Source organism: Ahaetulla prasina, chromosome 1 (assembly GCF_028640845.1).
Source record: "Ahaetulla prasina isolate Xishuangbanna chromosome 1, ASM2864084v1, whole genome shotgun sequence".
Taxonomy (NCBI): Eukaryota; Metazoa; Chordata; class Lepidosauria; order Squamata; family Colubridae; genus Ahaetulla; species Ahaetulla prasina.
Genome location: NC_080539.1, coordinates 340,139,003 through 340,165,594, shown reverse-complemented (window position 1 = coordinate 340,165,594; position 26,592 = coordinate 340,139,003). Strand labels below are relative to the sequence as shown.

Sequence of the window (26,592 nt, the reverse complement as noted above, 5' to 3'; positions counted from 1 at the left end):
CATCTCCAGGTCCCCACTCATATCAGTCCACAAAAGCTAAAGACCCTCTACAGATCCTTTTTGTAGACAAGACAGACGAAGTCTGAATGTTGAATGTATTTATTTTTTATTTATTTTTATTTATTTATTTTGTCAAGCATATATAAGATTACAGATATAAGTATAAACATGATTATGAATACATGAAATGGATATGAATATATGGAGATATTAGGATAGGGACGGTAGGCATGTTGGTGCACTTATGCACGCCCCTTACAGACCTCTTAGGAATGGGGTGAGGTCAACAGTAGACAGTCTAAGGTTAAAGTTGTGAGGGTTTGGGGAAAAATTCACAGAGTCAGATAGTGCATACAGGCATTGACCACTCTGTTGCTGAAGTTGTATTTTGTGCAATTGAGTTTGGAGCGGTTTACCTTAAGTTTGTATCTATTTGCTCGTGTATTGTTGTGGTTGAAGCTGAAGTACTCATTGACAGGTAGGATGTTGTAGCAGATAATGTTATGTACTACGCTTAGGTCAGACTAAAGGCAGCATAGTTCTAAGTTGTCTAAACCCAAAATTTCAAGCCTGATGGCATAAGGTATTCTGCTGTGAGCAGAGAAGTGGAGGACTCTTCTTGTGAAATATCTCTGGACTTGCTCAATTGTATTAATGTCCGATATGTAGTGCAGGTTCCAGACAGATGAGCTGTATTCAAATGACATTTCCCATCTTCTCAAAACATAAGACTTTGTTGGTGGGAACAACGGGCATTCGTTTCCTGTAATAGGATGCCAACTTCAAAAAGGCTTTTCTAGTAGAAAGCCCAAGTAGTCATCTGAATAACTGAATATTCAGAGGAATAGCAGGCCATTCAGAGAGTGAAGATGGACTTTTGAAGAAGCAGCATATTAAATAAAGGAGAAATAAAGAGAGAACTGCTTTTGTATAGGATAAAACAATCTTTTTTTATAGACAGAAACAACATTTTGGGTTATGTGTTATTTCTTAGAGTCTAGATCCAGAAGACAGGATGATCCTGTTAGAAGTTTACAAAAATGGATGTTTTGTTCCTTTGTTTATAGAAGTGCAGCCTATCTGAAGGAAAGTATAGATGATTTTCAGCAGCTGCCAATAAATTTCATGCATAAATATGTGAGCTCCTTGGGGGTATTATGAAAAAGATTAGGAATCACATGCCAGCTATGAGCCATAGGTTGTCCATGTTTGTTCATTCTTGCTTTAACATCAAGGCTGAATTTTACAACAAAGAAGAAGCCATTAGATTTGATTCGATGACCATTTCCTTTGCTCCCCACTCTTCCTTACACCCGAATACATAAACAGCTGAAATATATCTTCCAATAAAACTTTCCTTTTCATTAGCACATCTTAAAGCTAAGCAGTCCTGGGATCCGACTTGAAATGAAAATTGATTTCTTCACACATTGCTGTCACAACATGAACAGCCCTGGAGGAGTTGAATGAGGTCATCCTGGCACATCTTCTCACTGCACACCTTTCCTCTGTAAAGCTAGATTAATATCTGGCTGTTTAGCAGGGAAGGATGGATTTAACTTTTATTCTCAGGGCTTGACTGACACTAGGAGCAAATTTATAGTTAGCCTATTGTAAGGTGACCTGGACATTTACTAAAGTCTTCAACCGGTCTGTGCAGCTTGTGCCAAGCTGAAGGCAGGTCACCAACTCAAAAATGCCACAAAATCTGGAAATTTTTCCAACATGCTACAGAGAACTAGCATGGCTGCCAGGCTCTTGGTTCATTCCTCCTCAGAGAATAAATATTAGTTATCTGTTCTCTCTCAATAAGTTGTCCATTAATTGTCCCACTTGGTCTACTGTACTGGAGTATGCATCACACTCTACTATGGAATGTAGCACAGAGTCATTGCATGAACCCAGGCCTCATTTTTCCAATTACTATGTGCTAGAAGGAAAAATGGGATCTATCTATCAGTGGTGAAATCCAAATTTTTTTACTACCGGTTCTGTGAGGGTGGCTTGGTAGGTGTTTTGTGGCTTGGTGGGCGTGGCTTGGTGGGCATCACAGGAGAAGGATACTGCAAAATCTCCATTCCCTTCCCACTCCTGGGGGAAGGATATTGCAAAATCTCCATTCCCACCCCACTCTGAGCCAGCCAGAGGTGGTATTTGCCGGTTCTCCAAATTACTCAAAAAAAAAATATATTTTTAATTTACATTTATATCCCGCCCTTCTCCGAAGACTCAGGGCGGCTTACAGTGTGTAAGGCAATAGTCTCATTCTATTTGTATATTTGCAAAGTCAACTTATTGCCCCCCAAACAATCTGGGTCCTCATTTTACCTACCTTAGAAAGGATGGAAGGCTGAGTCAACCTTGGGCCTGGTGGGATTCGAGCCTGCAGTAATTGCAGGCTGCTGTGTTTTAATAACAGGCTATCTTACAGCCTGAGCCACCACGGCTCTCCGAACTGCTCAAAATTTCCGCTACCAATTCTCCAGAACCTGTCAGAACCTGCTGGATTTCACCCCTGCTATCTATCTAATAGAACTTAACATTGGCGGCGAAGGTGGGATCTCGAGGCTAAGGAGAACCAGAACCGAGCTGAAGCACGATAGACCCGAACCCAGCAAACCCAGGGCAGAAAAGCGGAGATGGCCAGTTACACTCCGCCCGCACCGTTTGACCCGGCTAAGAGAAATGGGAACGTATATGACCCGTTTGACTTTCTAGAAGCCAACGAACAGGAGTTCAGATAACGAAAAGGGCTTATTTCTTAAGCCACTGCGGTCGGAGGTCATCGATATCGCGGAAGCCCTGGCAGAGCCAACGCCGTTGCAGTCGGTGTCGTGGCCAACTTTACAGACTTTACTAAAAACCACTTCGCAACGCCCGTCCAAATACGTGCGGCGGTTTGAATTCGGAGGCGAAGGCAGATGGAGGCGAATCCATCGGTGACTACATGGCCCCTAAGAAGCGTCCAAGGACTGCGGATACCGTGACCTAGGCGAGGTGCTCCTCGAGCAACTCATCCGAGGTCAAAGACATCCGTTTGCGGCGGCGGCTGCTAGCAGAGCAACCTAACTAGCCACGCTCTGGGCGAAGCCAGAGCACATGAAATGTCCTCCCAGCGGCAGAGACACTGCAGAAGCCGGTCCCACAAAAGGCGGCGCGAAGGCAACTCCAGTGCACCAGGAGGAGGTTCAGACCGAATCCGGCGGTGAAGATGAGGAAGGGTCTGCCGCACGAGCAGCGACAAAGGGGACCGAGGGCGAATCACGGAAGCTGCGGGGTCAACACCAGCGCCAACGCTGCAAGTTTAAGACGCGACATGTCGGCGGTGTGGGAAGAAAGGGCACCTAGCTCAAGTTTGTCGGCGGCCCAACCTTCCCGCCGAAAATTCAAATCGGCCAATCAGGCGGAATCGGCAAGGCGACCCGCGATTGGCTCAAACAAAAAGGCGCGGATTCCAACCAAACAACTGTGGTCATAGGCGCGCCTCGACAAAGTGGAGAAGAAGATCTTCACCAAGCCAAAAATAGAGAGTACGGTGCCGGCTTGAAGTAGACACGGGATCAGCGATCACCATCATGTCCTGGGACACTTTGGCGAAGTCGCTGCCGTCCGTCATGAGCGCCACCTGCAAGCACAACTCACGAGTCCACGACTACCAGGGAATCGCATCCCTGTTCGAGGACCACCTCCGTCCGAGTGGGTCCACACAAGAAGACCCTGCCCATCACGATCGTCGAAGGAACTCTGCCCAGTCTGTTGGGACTAGACTGGTTTCGTGCCCTGGGCATGGGGTGACTGGCATCTACAGAAGTGACTGTAACCTGAAAGACATTCTCTTTAACGAGTTCGAAGATGTCTTCAAGGACTGCCTGGGCAAGTACAAGGGACCCCTATTTCCTTCAACTTAGACCCCAGGTAGCCCCATTAGGCTTAAGGCGAGGAGAGTCCTTTGCCCTAAAACCAAAATCGATAAGGAGCTGGACAAGCTCATAAATCAGGGATTTTGGTGCCAGTCGATCACGCAAAGTGGGAGACGCCAATCGTCACCCCAATAAAGTCGGACGGGTCAATTAAATTTGCGCTGACTACAAGGCGCTTAACAAAGCCTTACAGAAAAGCGCTTACCGGTTCCGTGGTGCAACACTTATTGCACTCTTTGGGGCAAGGCAAGTCTTTGCAAAGTTAGACTTGGCCCAAGCCTACCAACAACTGCCGTGAGCGCCCGCTGGCGAAGCCCAAGCGATTGTAACGCACAGGGGGCATTCAAGTGCACCCGATTGCAATTTGGGGTCAGTGTGGCACCAGGGCTGTTCAAAACCTAATGGAGCGACTACTGCAGGGGCTCCCAGGGTAGTTCCCTACTTGATGATGTCCTAATTTCAGGGAAAACATGGAGGAATTGGGGAGCGTTAAGAAAGGTTTGGGCATTTTCGGACAGCGGATTAAAAGTCAAGGCAAACAAATGCCAGATAGTGAATCGTCGATTTCTTGGGCTACGGATAGACAAGAAGAATTCACCCTACTGAGAGCAAGGTCAAGGCAATTAGGAAGGCTCCAGCGCCCAAAAACAAAGCAGAGCTGCAGGCATTCCTGGGGTTGGTGAATTTCTATGCGGTCTTTTAAAGAACAAAGCAACCGTTGCGGAACCGCTGCATAGGCTCTTAGGAAAAAATACTGTTTGGTCTTGGGGAAAGATAGAAAATAGGGCTTTCGAAGCAGTTAAGAACCTGCTCTCAAGTGATAGCCTGCTCATCCAATATCACAACTCACTACCCCTAGTGTTGGTTTGCGATGCCTCTCCTTATGGGGTGGGGGCTGTGCTCAGCCATAGACTTCCAAACGGCACAGAAGCCCCTATAGCTTTTTATTCTAGAACGATGTCCTCCCCAGAGAGAAACTACAGCCAATTAGACAAAGAAGCACTAGCCATTGTGTCAGGGGTTAAAAAATTCCACGAGTATGTCTTTGAGGGGAATTTTGAAATCGTGACTGACCACAGACCGCTACTGGGGATACTGGCTGGCGACATGCCAGCGCCTGTGGCACTTTCGCCACGCTTGACCCGATGGACTATATTCTTGGCGCTCGTACAAGCTGCAGCATCGACCAGGAAAAGAAGTGGGGCATGCAGGCCGCGTTAAGCCGATGCCCACTACCAGGCGACCGAAGACCCCACTCGGGGCGCCCATCCTACTTATTGACTCTTTGGACTCTGGCCCAGTCACATCTAAGGAAGTGGCTCGGGCATCATACCGACATTGTGTTAAGGACTGTACTCGGTTGGGTACAGAGAGGGTGGCCAGCTGCGCGAGCGGTTCAAGAATTTGTTAAAAACGAGATGAGCTCTCGGCTCAAGGGGGTGCCTGTTATGGGGTGATCGTGTAATAATTCCTGATAAATTAAGGGAAAGGTATTGGACCTCCTCCACGAGGTCACCCAGGGATCGTAAGGATGAAGGGTTAGCTAGAAGCTATGTGTGGTGGCCACTCATGGGCAGAGATTGCTGAGAGGGTAGGGAAATGCCAGGCTTGCCAAGAGTCCAGACCTCTACCCCAACAGCCCCAGTCAGAGAATGGGAAAAGCCCCAAGGGCCCTGGTCAAGAATCCACATTGATTTTGCTGGCCCTTTCACGTGCCAAACGTTCCTAGTGGTGGTTGATGCATTCTCTAAATGGTTGGAGATCATACTCATGAAATCCACTACGGCCGAAGCAGTAATCACAACCCTGCGCCACCTATTCGCAACTCACGGGTTGCCGGACACTCTGGTGTCCGACAATGGGCCTCAATTCACGGCAGCCCAGTTTGAAGAATACCTGGCAGAGGAGGGCATCCGACATGCCCTCTCTGCGCCTTTCCACCCTCGTCGAATGGCCTTGCAGGCGTTCCGTCCGGGCGCTAAGGAGGCATTGTCCAGGCTCAAGCCAGGTGACTGGCAAACAAAGATAGACTTTTCCTAGCCGTCCAGCACAGAACCCCAAGCACGGCCACGGAAAAGCCCAGCAGAATTACTAATGGGACGGAAACTCCGGTGCCCACTTGACCGTTTGAATCCCATTACACACCAGAGGGTTACAAGGGAACTAGAAAGACAAGGAAATGAGCATAGGCGACGGGTGTGGGCCCGTAACTATGGGGCGGCCCTAGTTGGTTCGCAGGCCAAATAATAAAGATAACGGGCCAAAATCGTCGTGGTAGAGCTACCAGACAACCGAGTGTGGGCGCCACATAGATCAGTTAAGAAGCGAATAACTGATCAAACCGAACCAAATGAAACAAATCATGACCAATACCAATTTGAATTCACAGCTGACAATGACCGGGAGGCGCAAGACTTAGCTGAGGTCCCAGAGTTCCAGCGACGCCATCAGGTCCCGAGGGAAACAGCTGGGAAAGTTTCAGTAATCCAAGGCCGGATGGCCAAGAAAAGAGTCAGCCATAATCCAGAGCCCGTTGGCTCAGAGAAAGAGCTGGGAGGAAAACAGCCCCTCCGACCAGCTCAAACACCACCCAGAACTGAACCGCGCAGGTCAGAAAGAACTAGAGACGCCCAGGTTATTTGCGTGACTATTTAAAAATAACATGTAAATAAATATGTAAATAGAGCAAAGTGTTTTCTGGGAGGAGGAGTGTTATGTATTCATGTTTGTACCTTTAAATATTTGAGCGGAAATCAGCACGTTGCTGATTGAATGAAACCTCAACAGAACTGTATAAAAGGAGAGGTTTTTCCCCCAGCCTGTTGCTGGGTTCACCCTATATTAAAGAGCTGTTGTCACTACCCTGGTCTCCAGCCTCGTTACTTCCAGAACTTAACACTAACTATACTGTATTCCAGTAAAGTTAGCTTTCTTAATTTCATTACCACTATCTAGTGGTTATCTGGATTTCTGCAACCAAGGTATGTCTAACTACAATAAGCTTTTGGTTCACAGAGCCTTTTCTCCATAGGTGTAGAGCCGTGGTGGGTTTTTACTACTGGTTCTGTGGGTGTGGCTTGGTGGGCATGGCATGGCTTGGTAGGCATGGCAGGGGAAGGATACTGTAAAATCTCTATTTCCTCCGGATCAGCTGGGACTTGGGAGGCCAGTCAGAATTTTTTCTAACAGTTCTCCAAACTACTCAAAATTTCCGCTACTGGTTCTTCAGAACTGGTCAGAATCTGCTGAAACCCACCTCTGGTGTAGAGGTTTCTGCTTCTATTTTTCAACTAATTGTTTGTTCAATTCCTACAATCATCCATCTCAGTCAATGACTTCAGGTGGCTTACAATTTATAATTACTGTTTCTTCTTGTTAAGTATTAACAAGAATAGCTGAAGTTTTCCCTCAGGTCCGCTGTCAGACGGGTAGCCAATCAGAATGAATTGTCTTAATTGTTTTCATTAGACACTTCTGATGTCTAGATTTAGACAACTATGATTTGCTTGAAATAAGGAACCGAAACAGTTGTGTGGTCCTGGCTTGTTCATTAATTAGAGTTTAAATAATTAGCTTATTTGCTTAAAGTGGACACCTTGGGGAGCTGTGGTTTTTTAAATTAAATATAGGTTTTTCTCTTTGCATTTACTATATGGGAACAAACCCACATTAAGCATTTTATGTTTGTCCTACTGCACTAAAAGGAGTTGGAAGTTAATCTTTTTTTGTTTTTTTTCCCTTATCCTACACTTTCCTCCTTTTCCTTTCCCCCTTTTATATTTTCCCACTGTTTTAATTTTCACTTGTATTTTACACTCTAATAAGTTTAATAACATTATATTATAAATAAATAAAAAAAATTTAAAATTATGTTTCCCTGAAAATAAGGCCCGGTCTTATTTTGTTTTGGGCCCCAAATTAAGTACTAAATTTTATTTTTAGGGATGTCTTACCCGCTTACCTCAGGACCACCAAAGCCACGCCTCCCACAACCCGACACTTGTCATGTTGCTACCTGACTTCTTCTGTGGCCACTCAGGGCTAGACGTCACGTGGTTCATTGCACAGCCTGTGCAAGTTGTCTCCAAGCTATAAAGCTGTCTCTGAGTTGTTTTTCAGCTGATTAAAAGTTTTAACTTCTGGAGGATTTTTTTTTACGAAATAATGTTTTTTAAAAGCTACCATCAGCTATCATTTTCCTTTTAGCTAAATTCCTCCAAGTGCACTCCGACCATTTCCACATGAATGCATTTTTTTTCACTTTTGCTTCCCTTCTGAGAGGGCAGACAAGAATGCGAGCCAAATATTCGTATGGTAACCTGCTACTTACGGCAGGTGCCTTGAGTGCCGCCACACGCGGAAGGATGCCCCAAGGCTCATGGCAGCGGCGTTGCAGGTATGGGGTGCATGGGGCAGCTCCACCGCCCCACCCCTACCCTAAGCTTGATTTTTACGCATGCACCTCACCCCACCTCATACAACCATGTGATGGGCAGGGCTTAACTAGGGCTTATTTTGGGGGTAGGGCTTATATTAGGTGTATGTGTGAAAATCAGGCTAGGGTTTATTTTCAGGATAGGTCATATTTTGGGGGAAACATGGGTTTCCCATAAAAAGATGCAGTATTTTATTGTGCTGTGTTCTTAGGACCTAAAAGCAAAGCTCCTTCATTAGGCTCCTATAATAACATCTCCGACTATTTTTATGTGTGCTGCATCCCTTAAATTGATACTATGAAGGCAAGGGACAGAATGAAATTGACTGAAGTAATGAAATTAACAACCACTTGCAGTCTTTGAAAAGTTAATTACTACCGGCAAATGATAGTAATCAACACATTCTGAAGGACACTGCAGCTAAAAAGCAATTAAGCAGTTTGCAGAGAAACATGTTATAAAAAGAACAGGGCTAGAGGGGTTTTTCATCTTTGTAAGGCTGTGTGAGCACTCTGAAGCAATCTTTTTTCCACCAAGTACCCGCCAGACATATTGCACTGCAATTTCTATCATTTGCCAGTGCAACCATCCTAACCCTGCAATTCCCTTTGATTTAACTTGGTCTGCTTCTCAGTTCTCAGCAAAGGCCAGGACTGGAAGAGCAGAGACACAGTAATAGGTGCTATTTTATACATAACATGCAACCTTCTCACTGAGTACTGTGGGACCAGTGCTTACAGTATACAGTAAACTTGAAAAACTTGCTGTACTGAGAACTGAAAGGTATATCCCTGAAGTGCTGAGGTCATTCAAGGTGACTAGCATTGTAAGTCTTTCCAGCTACCTTGTTGTAACTTGTGTTCTCTGAGGATTACATTTCTTAAAAGATTTCTCATTAGCGTTACTACTGTTGTGCTACTATGGGACTATTAATATTGGGGGGAAAAAGACAGGGCAGCATAGCTGTTTCCTGTTAATAGTCTTCGCACAGCTTAAGTGAGAAAGAAAATAAATGAAACCATAGACCTTATGATCCTTCCAGAGATACACTTTATGATTATGAATCAGTTTATAATGTTATTTTGCAGTAAAGGAGGAGTAATTTATCAACCCAGTCCAGATGGATTAACTAAAAAGTTCTTTACTTTTTAGTATTTTGCTATTAACCAAGTGACTGATTTAATTTTATATAGATTTATTCAGAAGAAGAAATTAGAACTCATGCAGGCTTTTAAGATTAAAAGAAACCGTGCACATGGAAATATAAAGTATATAAAGCAGGTTTAGATGGACAATATATTTCAGCACGCTTTTTTGTGCTGGCGCTAAACTTTCCTCGGGTCTATACGGCTTATACTCTAGGTTGTTTTTTTAAGCCTCGCTTATACCCAGTATATGCTTATATTTTTTCTTTTCTTTTTCACATTTTACCAAGCCCTGCGGTGCAGTGAGAGGCGGGGAGGCCAGCCTTCTCAGCTGAGGGAGGAGGCTTTCCCCAACCGTAGGTGCCTCATTTCCATTATACTATTCGAGTATATACGCAGACAAAGTTTGTTTATGCATTGTACTTCCTTAACAAATAACAATATCTAGAATAACAATGTTCAAGATTTTTATTAACTATAAAAGTTCTTTGCTTATGTAACAGATTGTAAAAAAATTGAAATTTGTTTTTTAATGCAGCTATCTGAAAAATCTACAAATATTGTACCAATATTAAAAAAATCATTTCCAATGTATATTTATTCAATCAGTCCTACTCAGCTTTTATCTCAGTTCCCTCTACAATTGTCCTTTGAGAATTGGGAAGCGGTGTGATATAACAGTTGATGAGGGACTGATTTAGGTTCAGCCTATAAAACCCAACCTGAGTCATGTTGATCTGAGATCCTTCCATATATAACCATGGACTCCCAGAGGAAACCCAGAATAGAAATGGATGAACATGGATGGAAATAGAATAGAATAGAATAGAATAGAATAGAATAGAATAGAATAGAATAGAATAGAATAGAATAGAATTTTTATTGGCCAAGTGTGATTGGACACACAAGGAATTTGTCTTGGTGCATATGCTGTCAGTGTACATAAAAGAAAAGATACGTTCATCAAGGTACAACATTTACAACACAATTGATGGTCAATATATCAATATAAATCATAAGGATTGCCAGCAACAAGTTATAGTCATACAGTCATAAATGGAAAGAGATTGGTGATGGGAACTATGAGAAGATTAATAGTAGTGCAGATTCAGTAAATAGTTTGACAGTGTTGATGGAATTATTTGTTTAGCAGAGTGATGGCCTTTGGGAAAAAACTGTTCTTGTGTCTAGTTGTTCTGGTGTGCAGTGCTCTATAGCGTCGTTTTGAGGGTAGTAGTTGAAACAGTTTATGTCCTGGATGCGAGGGGTCTGTAAATATTTTCACGGCCCTCTTCTTGATTCGTGCAGTATACAGGTCCTCAATGGAAGGCAGGTTGGTAGCAATTATTTTTTCTGCAGTTCTAATTATCCTCTGAAGTCTGTGTTTTTCTTGTTGGGTTGCAGAACCGAACCAGACAGTTATAGAGGTGCAAATGACAGACTCAATAATTCCTCTGTAGAACTGAATCAGCAGCTCCTTGGGCAGTTTGAGCTTACTGAGTTGGCGCAGAAAGAACATTCTTTGTTGTTCTTTTTTGATGATGTTTTTGATGTTAGCTGTCCATTTGAGATCTTGCGATATGATAGAACCTAGAAATTTGAAGGTTTCTACTGTTGATACTGTGTTGTCTAGTATTGTGAGAGGTGGAAGTATGGAAGGGTTTCTCCTAAAGTCTACCACCATTTCTACGGTTTTGAGTGTGTTCAGTTCCAGATTGTTTTGGTTGCACCACAAGGCTAGTCGTTCAACGAGAGATCCAACCTAGAACTAAGGAGGAATTTCCAGTTAGAACAATTAATCAATGGAACAATTTGCCTCCAGAAGTTGTGAATGTTCCAACAATGGAGATTTTCAAGAAGAGATTGGACAACCATTTGTCTGAAATGGTATAGGGCAGGGGTCTGCAAACTTGGCTCTTTTAAGACTTGTGGACGTCAACTCCCAGAGTTCCTCAGCCAGCTTTGCTTTGCTTTGCTTTGCTTTGCTTTGCTTTGCTTTGCTTTGCTTTGCTTTGCTTTGCTTTGCTTTGCTTTGCTTTGCTTTGCTTTGCTTTGCTTTGCTTTGCTTTGCTTTGCTTTGCTTTGCTGGCTGAGGAACTCTGGCAGTTGATGTCCACAAGTCTTAAAAAGAGCCAAGTTTGCAGACTCCTGGTAGAGGGTTTCCTAGTTGAGCAGGGGCCAGACTAGAAGACTCCCAAAGTCCCTTCCAACTTGGTTATTCTGTTAAATATTTTAAAATAGTGGGATGTCAGTATTTAAAGATATTTTAGTGGCTGCTTCTTTGCCCTTTTATTTTAAAAGTATTTTGCCCTTCAGTTCCTTTTGCTTATTTATCATGACCGTGGTGCTCCTAAATGATCCATAATGAGCATTGTGTTTGGAATTACAAAACTCTACCCTTAAAATCATTAATTAATGAGCAATTAATAAAGTGTCTGCTGATAACATGGGAGAAACAGGAATTAAAAACCACCAAAGTGACAATTAAAAGCTGCCTTCAGAAGGCAAGTGATCCAGAAGTAATTAATAACATATTCACAGGTCTGATTCTGCAACTGCATTTTATCTTTAAAAGAGCCTCTCTTTTTTTTCCTTTTCCTTTTCCTTTTTTTTTTTTTTTTTTGAGAATGATCAGGACCACACTGGAATTGAATGAGTTGTCTACAGCATTGTCTGATAATGAAAGAAGGCTTTCATTTTAGACTAAAGGCTAGCAAAGAATTACTTAGTGGCATTGATCCAAAATAATATCTCATGTAAAAGATTGAGGAAGTGGAATAAGTAGAGTAGGGGAGGGCAGAAATGCTAGTAGGATGTTCAGGCATATTGTCGTTTGCTAAAGACTGCAAAAATATCGGCCTTATGCAGGGATTTAATGGGACTGTTCATGTAAATGCATTTGGTAAGACTCTTGAACTCTGTGGTTGTAGCCAGAGGAAATAATAAGGATATGAAGGATTTTTCCACCATCCAATCCAAAATTAAACCAGCACAGGGGGAGTTGAATCACTCTTTTTCAAATTAATTAATTAAAATGTAAATCCTCCTCTATGATCAAAGGAGGCTGCACAGACTTTGGTTGCTAAGCAGCCGTCCTTTGTCCAAAGTTATATTTGAATGCCCTTCTTGTGTCAGATGGATTTAGGAAAGCATTTTGACTCTTACTCTTCCTATGCTTCTCCAGTGCATTTACAGATCTCTGCCAACGATATTTCAGACTATTATTTGGCTTACAGCGTGGAAAATGCTACCCTTTGCAGGATTAAGATGCAGAGGCAAGTTTCTTTGTTGAAAATCAAAAGGAAAGACAAAGAAAAGCAGGGCTCTAATATTTGGAAAAATCACTGCTTTTTCCCATGAGGATTAGACCTTCTACTCAGGACAATCTGTTCCAGCATATCTGGCATACTTTGTGGGTTTTTTTTCTGAAACTGTAAACGTGGCATGGTTTAAGAGCTGAAATGAGCAATGCAATTGCTTATGTAAAATCTCCAGACATGAGCCATTTGCAATTCAACGTTTAAGTCCAGTTCATTTGCAATTGAGAGTTAGACAAATTCTCTTGGTAATAAATGTAACCTCAGGTGCTGAACTTTGACTAAATTATTTCAACTCTTTAAAAACTTTATAAAATATCCTAGTATATCCTATAGAAATATGTTCCTCAATTAAATATGATATAATTACGGTTATCTGATCCAGGCTGAAAAATCCAGATATTCCCTAGATAACAGTATAGATTTATAGCTTGTAATGGTCATTCAGAAGATCTGGTTGCCCTAACTTATCAAGTTTCTAGGAAACAATTAATATTGGCACCTATTTTGGGTGGAGAGGGATTTCAATTATTTAGTGGCACTGAAAAAGTGCTGTAGAACCTTTGCAAAATTTAACCAGAAATAAACATGTGTTTTCTTATGTAAGAAATGCAGACTTGTTCAAATCTGAAGTTATGTAAATTTCAACAACAAACTTTCAGCCACCAAAGTGGACCTAGAATCTTAATTCAAGTAGACAACAGTTACCTTGGCAAAGATGGCAAAATTGACCCCTTTGGATAAAGAAAAGGCTTTGTTTCTACATTAAAATCATTTTTTGCAGGAAACTGAAATAAATGAAATTTTGATTTTGAAATTTGATGATTAGAATTCTATGGGATTATAAAAATATAGACTATTATGAATTTAGAGTAAGAGTTTGATGGTTTTTAAATCTAAAATTGGAGATTGGACTAAAATTGTCCAGTACTCTTTGGTCCAATGATGTTTTTTTGATCAACGGATAGACTGCTGCCTCACTCAAAAATGAATTTATCACTGCCTAGATCCAAGCACACATATTGTCTTTTGTGAAGCCCTGACTGGCCAGGAAAGATAGAGTCTAACAGGTGGCTAAATCTACAGCTCCACAGCCACTGTCCATTTCTTGTCTCCTAGATAGCATGTTAGCAAAGGCTATGAAGACAGGAAGGCAAGAAACTAAAGAAAAAGAATATAATAAAACAGGAAGATGACTCTTACTTAGCAAACTGGCCAGCTTAAGTCAAGGTCATAGTTAGGTCAAGAAAAGGATATTACATTGGAAATAGGGGGTGGCTTTTCTATTCATTATGGAAGCCTTTTAGATGTTTTGTTGTGAAATCCCATTTTTCCTGGCTGTTACATATGCTTGCAGTGCAGTCCAAGGCACACATGAGGATGCCTTCCTTGCCAGATCATTCATATTTGTGTTTTGAAAGACCATCTTCTGTTTTTTTGAATAAAAATCCACTTGTATTTTTAAACAAACAAGAATATCTTTCCCATGGCTCAAAGTAGAAGGGAATTTATTTATTAGGCCAGTGATACATGCAGTCAAACATTCCTCATCCCTGGAAGGGGATATTGTGGGCATCTGGAAGAGCTTTTATTTATTTTTCACATTTCTACCCTGCCACAGTCCAGAGGCTTTTACTAATTTCCATTTGGAGCCTTGGCTTCATTTGCCTAAAACCCCCTCCCATTTCACCTCTTGCTTGGTCCAGATCTTATTCTTCTTTGGGGCTTTCCAAGGTTGGAATTTTCCAGAATTTGGAAACAGTTTGCCAGTGGGAACTGACTGGGGGTTTAAATCAGATGTCTCTAACCCCAGAGAGAAAGTGATCAATCCTCCAGTGCCTCTGTTGCAGATCAAATACTTAACCTGAAAATATTGGCAGAATTTGTATAACCTAATGTGATTAGGTTTGATTTAACCAAACATAGCCTTAGCTGGAATCCACAATTAGTCTTTCTCCATCTACATCCATGTTGCTTAGCCTGCATTGATCAATGCAAGCAGATACGCTTTTTCTTTGCTTGCATGCATCGTGAATTAGATTTTCAGTCAACTCTTCCCACTCATGTCAGGAGGTACTGAATTGATATTTGAAATAGCTTTGGTCAGAAGGGGAGATCTGAATCACTGTATGAATCAGGACTTTTATTCCTTAGTGAGGATGAACTGAGTTCATGCAGAATAATACTGTTCAGCTCCTTGGTAAGTAAAGAAGCAAGAAAAATTTGAATGTTCCTTTCAATCATGCCCAGTTCTGAAAGACCTCCTGAGCAAGTCCCTGCAGTTTTCTTGGCAGGGTTTTTCAGGAATGGTTTGCCATTACTTCCTTCCTAGGGCTTAGAGAAACTGCCTGGCCCAAGGTTACTAAGCTGATTTCATGCCTAAGGCGAGACTAGAATTCACCATCTCCCCATTTCTAACCTGATGTCTTTACCATAACACAAGACTGGTGTTCCTTGATACATACCAACTATTTACCGAGGATCAGCAGAGATCAAGAGGAAGGCCATATATAAATGTAATCAATCTATCAAAAAACAAAGTGCACCTATTTTACATCAATGCAATGTACATTAATGCCTACGTTTGCATCAACAGAATATATAGAGACTTATATAGGTAAACCAGTTTTGAAAATAACTCAAAGATTGTTATTTTAGATTAATTGTCAAATTTTGGATTGAAGGATAGGCCAAAATCCCAGATCTAGTCCTCTCAGATCCAATTTAAAAGAGTTCTGATTAAAACTAAGATGGAATAGATTGACAGAGTGTGACTGATATTCTCAGTGGAATATTAATAGGTGAAATAATTTAGACTAACCACAATCTTATTGGTTATTTGCACCTTCAGCACAACACATTCCCAAACATAGCCACGTTCTTCATTACTGTTAACAGCCTGTCTTCTACTGAGAGGTTCAGTTTGCAGAGTTGCTTTTTTCTCGTGTATTTCTAGGCATAATTCAATTTACTGATTATTATATATAAAAACTTTATGACTGAGGAACTGAACTATTTTTAAGAACCATCTTCCCTCCTCCGCAACCATTACCAATACATTCATCAGCAGAGGCTTTGTTCCATGTCCCTTTCATTTAGAGAATTGGCTATCCAGGACATTTTTATTTTAGGAATATAGGAAGACCATTAATCCAGCTCAGTATTATCTAATTTCCAAAAGTGACTATTTAGGGCAAGGTGCCCTCTCGATTTTGAATCACGGTTTCCACAAATCCCATTTCAGTCAGCATGACCAATGTTTAAGCGTGATAGAAGATGTGGTCAAAAACTGTATGGGTTGCTAATTTATTACAGGATTTCAGAGGTTCTTTTTACTCTCTAGGTGCACATACAGGACAGGTAAACCCTACTTGAAACCAATCCTTTGGACCAGGGGTCTCCAACCTTGGCAACTTTAAGACTTGTGGACTTCAACTCCCAGAGTTCCTGTCAGCCTCCACTCCAATCCTCACATCCTTTTGTACTCTTTATATTCAGTAGTTAGATTGCATGGGGTTTTATGTGTAATGTAAATAGCTCATGAATTCAGTTTAAGTAGAGAGGGCCCTTTAAGAGTGTCGTCTGACATAGTTTGAATTCAACAGGAATGTTAGAGTCCGGGCTTTCAACAGACATTGCATTCCTGAGATGATTGACAGCCAGAGACCTGTGGAAGAAGATTACCATGGGGGCCGAGAAGGAGCTGGCATTGGACCAAACCTGCTGACCTCTTGGGGGGAGGAGGGACTAACAATAGGATATGGAATGTTAGCCATGTTTTGTCTCAGATTCAACTTTATACTGCTGCAGTCAAGATGTATCTAGTAAAAGTACTTTTCTTTATTTGCAAATGAAGTCAAGGTGTATTCTTTCCTAGATATAATCAGAGGCAGCCTGACAGTTCCTCAGCCAGCAAAGCTGGCTGAGGAATTCTAGGAGTTGAAGTCCACAAGTCTTAAAGTTGCTAAGGTTGGAGATCCCTGCTTTGGACAACTCCTATTTCATGTTGGCTGCCTTAATTCCTTTTTCTTTCTTCTCTTATTGATTACAACATTGTGGCTCTGGTTCTAAACTCACAATCCTTGTATTTACTGCTATTTCAGATTGTTACTTAAATTCATACCAATTTTCACCAAGTTTCCTGGTGAAAGATGGGGTAAAGTTTTTAGAAAATCATGTTAATGTTTCTTTTCCCTACCTTAACTGGTGTGACTAAGTACAATAAATAGGAACAAGCTGTTGATGTAGCATAGCGAATGAGATGGTTGGGGTCTGACTGTTAGACTTTTCCATTTGAAGCAGGGTCAAGAGACATTTATGTCATAGTTTAATTTGGTTTTCCAAAAGTCATTTTTTCAAACAAAAATGTACTTATTTTTCAAAACGTATACTCCCCTAAATTTTCTAATTGAATTTGTCAAGAGAAAAATGTCTTTATAGACCCACCCAATGCAGAGAGAATGCATTTTTCTCTTGAATATATATTTGTGTGTGCATGTGTGAAAATAGTTTTTTATATTTCGTAAGTATCAGTGCAAAATGTATTAATACTGACTGTAAAAATACATCATTTAGGAGAAATTCATAAGAGATGTGTACTGAGTTTTAAGCATAGTGTTTACATATTTTCAAGTAGGGATGTGGTGGCTCAGTGTCTAAGACACTGAGCTTGTCGATTGAAAGGTCGGCAGTTCAGTGGTTCGAATCCTTAGTGCCTAGTAACGGGGTGAGCTCCTGTTACTTGTCCCAGCTTCTGCCAACCTAGCAGTTCGAAAGCACGTAAAAAATGCAAGTAGAGAAAATAGGGACCACCTTTGGTGGGAAGGTAATAGCGTTCCTTGCGCCTTTGGCGTTGAGTCATGCTGGCCACATGACCACAGAAACATCTTCGGACAGTGCTGGCTCTTCAGCTTTGAAACAGAAATGAGCATCACCCCCTAGAGTAGAGAACGACTAGCACGTATGTGCGAGGGGAACCTTTACCTTTACCTTACATATTTTCATATGAAAATGGAGCTTGGGCTGCCCGCATCCTCCCAAGCTCCATTTTCACTGGCAGAGGGTTGCAGGAGGCTGTCACAGCCTAAAACAGAGCTCAGGAGCCCGTTTTTGCTGGCAGAGCACTCAGGCCACCACAGGTGCTCCCAACATGAATGATGGCAAGCTGGCGACGCCTTCCCCCTGAGGTCAAACACAACCCTGATGCGGCCTCAATGAAATCTAGTTTGACATCCCTCCTGTAGATGAAGATATTTGTATTTAATACCATCTGATTTCATGCAATTTATCTGTGTACCTCTATAAGATATTTTGTGTTCAGTGCTTGGAAGGCTATATTCAAAAGGTTCCTCTCAGGCTGGAAGGCAAGCAGGAACTACAGAATGGAAGTATTGGCTCCCTTTTTGCTAGCCAATATTGAACAGAATTATCCTTTGTAATCCCTCTCTTTTTACCCATCCAACTTTCTCTCTGTCAAGTGATTCTAGGAAGCAAAGAGCCATTTAGTGTGGTAATGCAAGCTAAATAGGGAATTGTGAAGGCCAAAATTAATTAAGGCTTCTGCAATTCTGTTCCATATAATGAGAGTTTTCTACAGGCTTCAGTAAGGTCAGCACTACACAGCATGGCTAAATGGAATATTCATTGTCAGAAGAGATACTCTGCCACGCTTTAACAAACAAATAAGTACACACACACACACACACTTCTTAAAGTTATTTTTGCATCCCAAATGCTGCTGTCAAAAAATGACCCATGCAATGGTTAGGAGAAAATATGCTTTTTAAAAACTTCCCCAAATATAATAAATTAAGAAGTAAGATAGAATGGGGAAGTATTAGATGCAACTTTTGAAGGTTTTGTGTCATGCTTGTCATGATAGTATGATAAGGGTCATTGATCCTTGAGGCACAGGAGAGTAGATCCCTTTTACCATATGAGCCAGGAAACCAAGCCCACCTCCTAGAGCAGGGGTCTGCAACCTTAAGCACTCAAAGACCCATTTAGACCTTTTCCCACAGAAAACACTGGGAGCCATTGGGACCACACCTGGACGGGTGTGGTCAATTCAACGTCACTCACTTCTTCCAGTCACATGACCCCTCCTAGCCATGCCTAACCAGCTGATCATTAGGGCAGAGAATCGGTTAAAAAACACCAGGAACCACAAAACCCTTCTGACATCTCTCTCTCTCTCCCTCCCTCCCCTCTCTCCCCCACTCTTTCTCTGTATCTCTCTATGTCTCTACCCTGGCTGCTTCTCCATCCCCTGCCATCACCCTTACCTTCTCAGGCCAGGTGAGGAGTGACTGGGAGGGGAGGGTGAGGGGCGGGACCAGCCAGTGTGGGATCACCTGACAGGGAAGCATAGCAGAGAGCCCAAAGAGCCGCATGCAGCTCTGGAGCTGCAGGTTGCTGACACCCGTCCTAAAGGCTCAGCATTATATAACACCAGCAAAGGTGAATCTGTCTCCAGAGCATCTGCTTGAGAGATGATATCCAGGCAGCCAGAAGTGCTATTGATCAAATAATAGTAACAATTATAGATCAGGTTGCAGCTGCAGATACCATCTGTGGTTGACTTCATACCTGCACAAATTCAAGTTGACCACAGGTAGTGGGAAAGAACAAGAATGAAGGCAAACTTGAAAAAAATGTGCTTTTTTCCTCTTGCAAGAATTTCTGATTTCTGAACCATTGGACTACATTTGTCGACAGACCCAGTTTCTGCCAAGGAAGAAGATAAAGCTGGGAATGAGCCAAGACTAGGCCAAAGGTGGAAGAGAGATGAAAGCCAATAGAGTATGAAAGCTTGCAGTAGGACTGGTGAGATCCAGGTTGAAGTCTACTTCAATTGTGAAAGTAAACAAAACCCTATTTTTTAGACAAAACAATTTCATAGAGTTGTGCTGCATAATGACAAAATCTGAGATGAGAGTGCTTTGTACATTCCCTTGAACCCCTGCAGGAAAGAAGTTTATAAATCCTACAAATAAATAAACTGTCATAGAACTGTCATAGAAGAACTGACTATGACAGTTTATTTATTTGCAGGATTTATAAACTTTTGTTTTTGGGATTTTAGATTGTGGTTTTTCATTACTGTACACAGACCAGAGTCACCACGTGTGAGTTTGGTGGCCAGATAAATTTGTTTAATAATTAAATTAAATAAACAAACATATTTTACAAATGCATTGGCCGTCCCTCTGAGGCTTCCTCTCCCTGTGGAAGGAATAACCTGAATTGGGTTAATAGTGGGGTAAATATATTATGCAAACACCATAATTTAATAAAAAATGAAGCAGTTTTCAAAGTACATCCAGTTGGTCCTCCAAGAAAAATTATATAGCAATAAAAAGACAAGTTTCTCCATTGCAAAATTCATACCAATATCTGGAAGCCCAGAACCATTCCCAACTATTGCTTGCCATATGGTCAATGGTCACTGGACCCATATAACGGTCAAGTCATATAATGAAGTCCTGGCAGAACTTTCTTGGAACAGGGGTTCAAGGAACACTAAGACACTTCCTAATGAAACTGGAGCTTACATCCTCCAAGTGACAGCATGTTTTCAGAATTACCAATAAAGAGATTTGACCAGATTATACAAACAAGACCAATGTCTATATTTATAGGAGGCCTTCTCCTGCTTCTTCTACCCTTATTGCTGATATTGCCAAGATTTAGTCAAGAGTTAAGATCTGGCAGATTCTGTTGCACATCTGTACTATTAATGCTAACATCATAAAGTTGCTTTTATGTTAGAGGCAACATGTCTCTATCAGTTGTATAGAAACTTGAACTGGAGTGTGCTACTGCATTCATATATTCATCGTCAGGGGTGGGCTGCTGGGGGTTCACAGGGGTTCGGGAGAACCTCTAGCTAAGATTCTGTGCAATTTGGAGAATCCCCAAATCCCACTCCTGGCTGGCCCCTCACATCCCGGCCCTCCCAGGAGTCCCCACGTGGTCTGTTTTGGATGCAGGTAAGTGCAGGGTGTGCACGGAGGCTTGGGGACGGCAAAAAACGGGCCTACCGGAATTTTGGGAAGGGGGCCTCCAGGGGCCTTCGGAGCCTGGGGAGGCAATTTTTACCCTCCCAGAGGAAAGCCTCCAGAACCCGAAGAGGGAACACACACCCCCACCATGGTGCAGGAGGCTAATTAGGCCACGCCCACCATGGCCACACCCACTCAGCAACTGGGCAGAGAACTCCTTGTTAAAATTTTTGAAGCCCACCCCTGGTGACAGCTATGTCATCTGATTAAGTGTGTGCCACATATTTAATTTCTTGAAATAAAAATTTAATGAAGCAGAAACACCAAACAATTTTAATATTCTAAAACCTCATGCTGCCAGTACATTCTACTTCACCACTTATTTACAAGGATTCTTTCATTAAAAGCCCTTTTAAAAGCATGATAATAAATTGTGGGAAAAGAAAGAAAAATCAATCTCATCAATCACTTTCTTTCATTGGAGCTTTTAGTACTTTGCTGTTAATCAGTGCAGGATTTTTTAAAAAACTAAATCTTTTCAAAAGGTTTGTGTTGGAAATCCTTTAGCTGTTCAGTGGCCATAGCCATCGAGCATTTAAATATCTGGAAAGCCACCACTTCCAGCGATGAGCTCTATCGATCGGTACCTAGAAATCTATCAAATTCTAGTCCCCATCATCTCTTCTCAGCAGCAACTCAGCGAGAGAAGATGGGAAGTGCAGCCAGGAACCTCTGGATGACACACATTTTCCACCATGATGCTCTGGAATAGGATGCAGTGAACTTTCAGTTTATATTGTATAGTCATTCCTCCATTCTTTCCTATGAGGAGTTTCCATTTTTAAAATCATTACTGATTCTTGTGAAGTCCAGTTTTCGACAATTGTGATTTGCTTGCTGAAACATTGGTGTGGTCCAGGTTTGTACTCATGAATTAAAATGGGGAGGGGAACCAGATTTCCCCCCTTCCTCCCAGTAGATTGCCTTGGGAAATAGACTGTTTGAAGGGCAGAGTTTATCCTTCATCTTTGGAGGGTGCAAGAGATGAAGATCAGTGATAAACCCAAGGCTTACTATGAGTAATTCATGAAACAGGAAACCCATAATTTCCCATTATTAAATTAGGCTGGAGTGGTGTACTATTGCAATATATTGCATCAGTTTTCCTCCTCTGAAAAGCACTTCTTATACACATGGCTAAAAGTATGAGAATCTAACCAACTATTGCTTGGTTATTCCCACACTCTCTTATCTTGCCTGCAACTCTTCTCTAGTCATTCTGTTCAGCTGGGGATCCAGTTGCATATTTGCTGCAATGTAGACAAAAGCAAGAGACCGCAATGGAAAACACGGTCAGTTCTTCATCCCTATAAATTAAGTTTATGTGATTTGTTCATATAAGCAAGATGATCTGTTTTGTTGTGATTTGTTCTCTCCAAATGGAAACATAACAACTTCTCAGAATATTCAGGAATTCAGAATTTGTGGTTCTCTCTCTCTCTCTCTCTCTCTCTCTCTCTCTCTCTCTCTCTCTCTCAGAGAAAGAAGGAGAGGGAGAGGGAGAGGGAGAAGGAGAGATTTACAAACCATAGGTGGCAATGGTGGGGAAGATGTCTATCTGCTCTTGCATTCAAGAACCCATTATCATAGTATCCCTAGTAACACAAATGTTCAGCTAAGACAAGAATTTAGGACAGCTCCTAATCTGTATGCTAGATAGACCCCTGAGGCAAACCAAGGCTGAGTATATTGCCTACAGATGCCAAAACAATAACTCTAACTGAGAGCTGCAACACTTGTTAAATAGAATCAATCTCTGGGAATAATTTATGGAGAATGACAGTAATAACATTCTCAATGTTGCCTTGAGTGATCTGTGTACCTAGAATTACTTGCAGATGTTAGGGGAGGGATGTGATATTTTCTCCATGACAGGCCTTTGTGGAGAGAAACGGGGACACATTTTGTGAAAGTAGGACAATCCCTACTGATGACATTTCAGGAGAAAGCAATCCTTTTCTGAACTTTAGGGCCTCTCCTCATGGCATAACTATTCACTGACAGCACTATTTTCTCCCCTTAGCCACAACTTTAACCTTATTGAAGTTCCAGCGCCTGGATGAGACAGCCTTCAAATGGCATTAGCAGTACCAGTTTTAAAAAGTACCTTCTTCCTTAATTTGACACTGTTCAAACTCAGCCTTCTAATAGCTATTATCTTTTGCCACCCATTTGCCTAGGAGTGTGAAGTCAGGTAATCAATAACAGGTATAATCAACAGGTGTGCTTAGGGGGATTGGTAGGCCTCACCCTCCCACTGGTCTCTAGGTCACTACTATAGCAATTTTCCAGGTTTCAGAACAGAACAGAGCAGAATAAAGCTGATCTTGGTTCTTTCACTTCTGGAAGAACAGGAAGCATGTTTACATTTATTCACTTTAACAGTTTTCTTAAGTAGCACCAGCTATGCCATTTCCCCATTTCTCATTACAGTGTCCCCTCCCCCCAAATAATGAGGATGTTGAACTGAGGTTTATTACTCATATCCCATGTTTTCCTCCATTTGTCAGTTTTAATCACTTCTGCCTCCCTCACCATGAAGCAAATGAATATGAAGTTTTTTGACTCTACAGAACCAAGCTAATTGCTAGCTAATAATGACAGGATCTGCATCCCTTTTCTCTGGGTCTTGTTTTGGACTGGTTCTGTCCCATCTGTTTCTTTATTTCTTAGTATTTTAACTTGGAGGAGCAGGCAGTGACTTCAGAGTGATGGCAGCAGAGCCAGAGGAGAAAAATCAATAATTTTGCTTGCATCTGTAGGAAGTTAGCATCCACCCCTCTCCTAGATGAAATATTTTAGGAAATATTAAAAAGGCAGAATATTGTATTTCCCCTAAAAGAGAAATAGAAATCTTAAGGGAGATAGAAACTCAGAGCCTCAGCTCCCTGATCCCAGCAGATATTTGGTGCCCATTGAGAAGGACTGCGCCAGCCTACTTACAAAACAAAAGACCTTCAGCTCCAGGGTGATGGGATTAAGACATGACCTTCGAGGACATAATAGGATTATCTAGCAGCAGGGCTCCCTGCGTTACAAAATCACCTGAGCGACATTGCATCAGCCCAAGGTTCAACCAAATTTGATTCAGACAAACATGACTCCACATGGCTCCATGGGAGTCTGACTACAGCCAATAGAATACATGTTCTTGTCACAGGAACAGGAAGCTCAAGGGCAAGGTCTACAAGAGGGTATAAATAACCTTCACTCTCCACTCCATGTGGTCAACTACCCAGAATCACATGTGCTTGGTGGTTCTGCTTCACCATTAAACCATCTTTCCAATCAGCCTCCATGTTTCCAGTGTCTTTCTCCCCACTTGGTACTGAACCAGATGGATATTTCTTCCAACACATCTAATAGTGGTCGCAAATCAGGACAACATGACTCAAGAGACACAGAGCAGGGACTAATGATTTGCTATAGCAAATTTTGCACCAGCATTGTTTTGTGCTGAATCAGAGTTGGGCAAACAATAAAAAATGGGGCTGAGAGTAATATCCGATTAAAGACAGTTGGGAAGTCATGTTGAGAGCTAGCAAAGCCGGTAATGTCAGCAACCAAAGTGTCTCCTAATCATAAGGCTGAGACATGCAAAACAAAATATCCATTAAGCAATGGAAAAGGCAGGGAAAAGAAATGCCAGATTTAAACTGCAAAGGTTACAAGAAGAAACTGCCCTCTCATGTTAATAGAAAGCTACCAAGTGTTTACACAAGAATCATACTAGTAAGCAATAAAACATTATTATCTAACCTGTTATATGGGGTGTCTGGATTACTGCTGCTGGGCTCACATTGGGGAGCCCGACAACTGGAGATATTAACCTCTAATGCCTATCACAGTCCTGGCACCACCATTGAGTCTTACCACAATCAATTTTCCCCCCAGGAATCAGTATTTATTCATTTATTTAAACTATGAATGATGGAATCTTTTAAGTCTACATATAATTTTCAGAAAGAATTGTATCTGAACCGTTCGATCAACAATTCATTGCCTTAATGATGTCACACAATAGAATCAGTTGGTACTGTATACAACACATAAATGATAAAACTTTTAATTGTCCTTACAAGAGTTGTTCACATGAATGTCACACAGATTTGTCTTCACTGTGCTACTTCAAGGAGAAATAAAACACTATTTTCTTAATGACCTAATGCAAGCACATTTCTTAATGACTCTAATGCAAGCACATTTTCAGATCTAAGCTGATTGGCCAGGAATTAGAATTACCTCTCCATTTTGTGCAGGGGTGGGTTTCACTTACCTTTGCTACCGCTTTGCTTGTGCATGCGCGCTCACTTCGCTCGTGCGCGTGCCACTTCTGCACATGCACAGATTGCATTGGATGACATCCGGGTGGATGGGCGGAGCCTCCCTTCGCTGCTACTACCGGTTCGCCCGAACTGGGGCAAACCGGTAGCAACCCACCACTGATCTTGTGGGTTTCTGTTTTGTTCTGTTCTGAATAACTATGATAAATGCATTTTCAAACCCATACAGTATTTAACAAATTACTATGCTGATCTGAAGAGAAGTATTTTTTTCCAGAAAAATCCTTCCAATTACTCAGTCATAAATGAAAATAATCTGAACAGCTCAATGAATCATCTGAATTCAATTTTAATAGAATATTTAAAATATTGAGATTAGCAAATCTGACTGTGAATCTGTTTAAGCTAATTACTAATGGCTTGTTTTCCACAGTTGTTCTTAATGAAAGACAGATGCTTGAAAAGTGAAAGAAAGGAATATTTGCTTCTACTTTCAAAAAGCAATGGGAATAAATGGCCCAAAGCCAGATGGGATCTAAGGAGAAATAGGGAATGGATTAAAAAAAGCAGCTGGAGGAACACAAAGGAATGTTCTTATAGGACCTATGGTGTAGCTAATCTGTACATGTCTTCTTGATAATGCTTGTTATATGTAGACCTGATCAGAACATGCCTGAAATGTGTTTTGCTGGTCAGTCTATTTTCACAAACTGATTCTTGTTCTGTTCTGAAACAGTGCTTTTCCATTCATATTACAGCAGACCTCCAAATGTCCACGGGAGTTCATCCCTGCTTTGTCAGGAGGCAGCTTGAAATTTTGCTAGTTTTATTTAATTCTTTTTGGTGCGTGTGCTGTCATTCTCATTGGTGAGACATAACAGACTGTGCCTGAGGGAAGAGTGAACACAAGTTTCTACAGGTAACTGTAATTGGGGTAGATAGCAGTGATAAATGGACCTTGTATGCAAAATGCAAAACCGCTCAACTTCCTGGTTTATTTGCATGATGAGAGAAAGTATATATCATTAGAGGCTTTTTAAGAAATCTGACATTGAGAGAAGACCCAAAGGTGCTTTTTATCTTGAAAAAATACCTTTGGGTCTTCTTGAAAAAGTACTTTTGGGTCTTCTTGAAAAAGTACCTTTGGGACAACCATGACCAGAATGACTGAGAATCTCCATAGACATTGATGGAATACTTCTAGTGGTCTTTGTCCCCATGTTTATAGGTTGAAAGGGAGAGTGGGTATGCATACAAGCCCTGTCTACAAAATCCATCTTTACATGGTGCTAAATTTGATGCAAAACATTTAAAACAGGACTGTATTACATGATCCATCCAGATGAATATAATCCTACCTGTGATTGGGAGTTACTTTTGGACAGCTGTTCAAAGGGAAGCAGCAGAATTTACCTTAGTTTGAAAAGG

The 26,592-nt window shown here is 41.6% G+C and overlaps 1 long non-coding RNA gene across 1 annotated transcript in view; it reads right to left on the bottom strand.

Annotated features, from left to right (window-relative positions):
- The window catches only part of LOC131187956 (uncharacterized), a 38,939-nt gene extending 13,635 nt beyond the window's left edge, over positions 1-25,304 (bottom strand). The window contains exon 1 of the long non-coding RNA XR_009152687.1: positions 25,158-25,304. This is a non-coding gene — a long non-coding RNA (uncharacterized LOC131187956). The remainder of the gene's footprint in view (positions 1-25,157) is intronic.
- Positions 25,305-26,592: the final 1,288 nt, after the last annotated feature.